The following is a 4,377-nucleotide window of genomic DNA, read 5'->3' as shown; positions in this document are numbered from 1 at the left end:
GGATTAGATAATCTGTAATTTAGGACAGGCTCATCTAACCAGAGCCGTCTTTGAAACTAGCATTTGTAGACAGCAGGCCCTGGAGTCCTCCAGTACATAATGCTGTACTGAGGGACTTATCCACTGCCACGTTTTCAACGGCCATCTTAAACTGGCCATACCCTTAACTCTAGCCAGAATCTCTCTAAGGCTCTGGCCTTATCCTTAGATAACTCCATTTCCTGTCCAAAGATACTGGAACTTGGCCAGGCACGGTGGCTAGTGCCTGTAATCCGAGCACTTTGGGAGGGTGAGGTGGGAGGTTCACTTGAGGCCTGGAGTTTGAGACTAGCCTGGGTAATATAGCAAGACCCTGTCTCTATGTAAACGAACACAAAAATACTGCAACACAAGAAGAGCCTGAATGGATTTCCCAGCCACCACGGCACCTCAGTTCTGGCTGCCCTGGACTACCAAGAGCATTTTTGTCTGCGCACCTTTGCTCAGATTGTGGTGTCTACAGAGAATATCCTTGCTGGTACTGCAATAGCTGCTTTTATTCACGTGCGGCCAAGAGTGCAAGCAGGCAGGCAGGCAGTAGGAGCAAGCAGGGAGATATGAGCAAAAATACGATAGGCAGGCCCAGGCCAGAAGGCACCGTGGGAGACAGAGGCAGTCAGTCTTAAGGAAAGAAGGAGAAAAGGAGAAACTGTTGAACTGAATCCAAGAAGATCTTAAATGAACTTCAGTAAGAAACCCATTCTTCCCAACACAAGGGGCCTAATCGAGTCTTGAACTTGAGTAGGAGTCCAACTGGCTCTGCTACACTTACTAGCAGAAGATCTTGGGCACATCACTGTCTTGAGATTCAGTTTTTTTTCTTCAGCAAAGTGTGGAAACTTACTTCCTAGGGTTGTAGGAATGAAATCATGCTGGCCAAAAAAAAAAAAGAAAAACGTTGTCCATCTAATATAACAAGTGTGTAATTGCGCCAAATGCTGGGGAAACGAAACTCCCCTGAGGTGTCTTTTACTCTGAGCCTTAAGAGTCAGACTTTTCTGGATGAAAAGGAGTTGGCTGGCTTGAGCAGAGGCCCAGGTGTGTGGGGGACAGGTTTGAAATGTGGTGTCCCGAGGGCACCAGGTGTGAGGCAGGGATGGCGCCACAGGATGGAGAGGCAGATGAGGTCAGATCACAAAAGGCCACACACTCTATCTGAGGCATAGGAAGCCATTGAAAGCAAAGATCTAGAAAGATCATGCCAGTGGCAGTACAGTGGATGGACTGGAGAGGACAGACTTAGAGTGGGACCAGAGCCTTTTAACAACATGTACAAATGGAGAAATGCAAGAAGAAATGGGGTTTAGCCTGAAATTGTTTTTAGAGATGGTTAGGTGGAAGATTGAGATCAGGACAGATCTAGATAGGGAGGGGCTGACTTGGTCTTAGATGAAGGATGTCCCTGAGGACTCTTGTTGGGGGGCACCTAGGAGTCTGGCAGTGCCCTCCAAATCATGTTGGGCCAGTTGGATTCTAGGGTATCCACAGCAACATGGGACATGAAGCAGTATTTATTTGTGGGCGTTATTCTTTTTCTTATTATTTTTTTGAGATGGAGTCTCACTCTGTTGTCCATGCTGGAGTGCAGTGATATGATCTCGGCTCACTGCAACCTCTGCCTCCAAGGCTCAAGGGATTCTCCTGCCTCAGCCTCCTGAGTAGCTGGGATTGTAGGCATGTACCACCACGCCTGGCTAATTTGTGTATTTCCAGTAGAGACAGAGTTTCACCATGTTGGCCAGGTTGGTCTTGAACCCCTGACCTCAAGTGATCTGCCCGCCTTGGCCTCCCAAAGTGTTGGGATTACAGGTGTGAGCCACCGCGTCTGGCCAGTATTTGTGGGCATTTTTGATAACCAGTGTGTGCCATTCATTGTTATCTCTAGAAGGCTATAAGTAAGCAAACACTGAGCTAGTTAGCAAGGGGTCTATGACAGCTCAGTGCTGCTGTCAAAATCACCTGTTCATTTGCTACTTTTCATTGTCATCTGGGGAGTAGGGCAAAATGAAAAATCCTTCAAGGCCAGGCACAGTGGCTCACACCTATAATCCCAGTGCTTTGGGAGGCCAAGGCGAGTGGATGACTTGAGGCCAGGAGTTCTGGACTAGCCTGAGCAACATGGCAAAATCCCGTCTCTACAAAAAAGAAACCCCAAAACCTCAAAAAACCAGCCTGGTGTGGTAGCGGACGCCTGTAATCCCAGCTACTCAGGAGGCTGAGGTGGAAGGATTGTTTGAGCCTGGGAGGTCAAGGTTGCAGCTGCAGTGAGTCAAAATCAGTCCTGTTATACTCTAGCCTGGGTGGCAGAGTGAGACTTTGTCTAAAAAAAAGAATAAAAATACTCAGAGGTTGTAACATATTAATCTTTATTACATCAATGGTAACAAGCAAACTGGCCAAAATACTTAATCAACTTCTTGGCCAAGTTTAACCCCTTTTCATGCAACCTAGACCACATTTTAGGTGCAGTGTTAACCAAGAACAAACTGCTGCTCTTTCCCTGCTACCACTGAGTCATGGAGGCAGAGGCTCAGGTGTGTTCAAGAATCAGCTTCACCTATAATCCACCACCATGGCCCAGGAAGGCATCACTGCTGGAGGTGTCATGGGCCTTAATACTGCTTTACAAGAGGTCCTGAAGGCCGCCCTCATCCATGATGGCCTAGCATGTGGAATTTGAGAAGCTGCCAAAACCTTAGACAAGTGCTGGGCCCATCCTTGTGTGCTGTCCCCAACTGTGATGAGCCTGCCTATGTGACTGGTGAAGGCCCTTGGTGCTGAACACCAGATCACCCTAATTAAGGTTGATGACAAGAAACTAGGGGAAGGGGTGGTCCACTGTGAAAATGACAGAAGGAAAACCCCATAAAGTGGTTGGCTGCCGTTGTGTAGCATTAAGGACCATGGCAAAGGATGTTATCAAGGAGTTTTTGTTTTTGTTTTTGTTTTGAGACAGAATCTCTCTCTGTCACAGGGCTGGAGTGGTACAGTGGCATGATCTCAGCTCACTGCAGACTCCACCTCCTGGGTTCAAGCAGGTCTCCTGCCTCAGCCTCCCAAGTAGCTGGGATTACAGGTGCACACCACCATGCCCGGCTAAGTTTTGTATTTTTAGTAGAGACGGAGTTTCACCATGTGGCTCAGGCTGATCTTGAACTCCTGACCTCAAGTGATCTGCCTGCCTCACCTCAAGTGATCTGCCTGCCTCGGCATCCCAGAGTGCTGGGATTATAGGCGTAAGGCACTGCACCTAGCTCTTCTTTCATGTTTTAATTCAAGGGAGCTTTGTGTGTACTAAGTTTTCAAAAATACATGTTGAAGGAACGTTTTTATCTATACTTCAACACACACCCAATTGTCAAATTGTGTTCACAGATCTCAGACTTACAGATTTAGAATCTCCTCAGGCACATGATCTTAACTGAAGACAAGGGAGATCCTAACAGGGCTTTTTGTCCTAGTCCTCAGCTGGAATGTGGGAGGAACAATTTCAGCACAAGAGCAAGTTGAAAGTTTTTTCATCTTTTCTGGTGACACTGGCTGACGGTACTGCTTTAAAATGGAGAGAAAACATCCGGGAAGGGGGCACCCGGATTTGAACCGGGGACCTCTTGATCTGCAGTCAAATGCTCTACCCCTGAGCTATACCCCCTTCACCTGCTAGGGGCTCCTTCCTTGTCCACTTATGGTGACTCAACACAATCAAGTTCCACCCACACTAGAATTCTGGCAAGCTTTGTGTTCTAAAGCCCCACCTTCTTAATTATCCATCATCTGCTTTGGCTTGTCCCTTGGCCACTAATAAACTGAAAGGGAACGCTTGAAAAATGACATCCTGGGCTGGGCACGGTTGCTCACGCTTGAAATCCCAGCACTTTGGGAGGCCAAGGTGAGGTCAGGAGTTTGAGATCAGCCTGACCAACATGGTGAAACCCCGTCTCTGCTAAAATTACGTGGCGGCAGGCGCCTGTAATCCCAGCTACTAGGGAGGCTGAGGCAGGAGAATTGCTTGAACCCTTTGGGAGGCAGAGGTTGCAGTGAGTTGAGATCACACCACTGCACTCTAGCCTGGGCTAACAGAGTGAGACTCTCTCTCTCTCTCTCTCTCTCTCTCTCTCTATATATATATATATATATGGTGTGCGTATGTGTGTGTTTTGTAACGACAGGGTTTCGGCATGTTGCCCAGGCTGGTTTCAAGTGATCCACCTGCCTGAGCTCAAGCAGCCCTCCCATCTTGGCCTCACTTCAGCCTCCCAAAGTGCCGGGATTATAGGTGTAAACTGTGGAGCTTGGCCTTTGCTCTGTTTTTGATGGAAACAATAGCCAGCTCTGACC

At 47.9% G+C, this 4,377-nt stretch overlaps 1 non-coding gene across 1 annotated transcript; it reads right to left on the bottom strand.

Annotated features, from left to right (window-relative positions):
• Positions 1 to 3,619: 3,619 nt before the first annotated feature.
• Positions 3,620 to 3,691, bottom strand: TRNAC-GCA (transfer RNA cysteine (anticodon GCA)). Its single transcript has one exon. It is a non-coding gene; the product is annotated as a tRNA-Cys (tRNA).
• Between the last annotated feature and the right edge of the window lie 686 nt (positions 3,692 to 4,377).

Source organism: Macaca thibetana, chromosome 7 (assembly GCF_024542745.1).
Source record: "Macaca thibetana thibetana isolate TM-01 chromosome 7, ASM2454274v1, whole genome shotgun sequence".
NCBI lineage: Eukaryota > Metazoa > Chordata > Mammalia > Primates > Cercopithecidae > Macaca > Macaca thibetana.
Note: the sequence above shows the minus strand (reverse complement) of the source record. Positions and strands in the feature narration are given on the sequence as shown.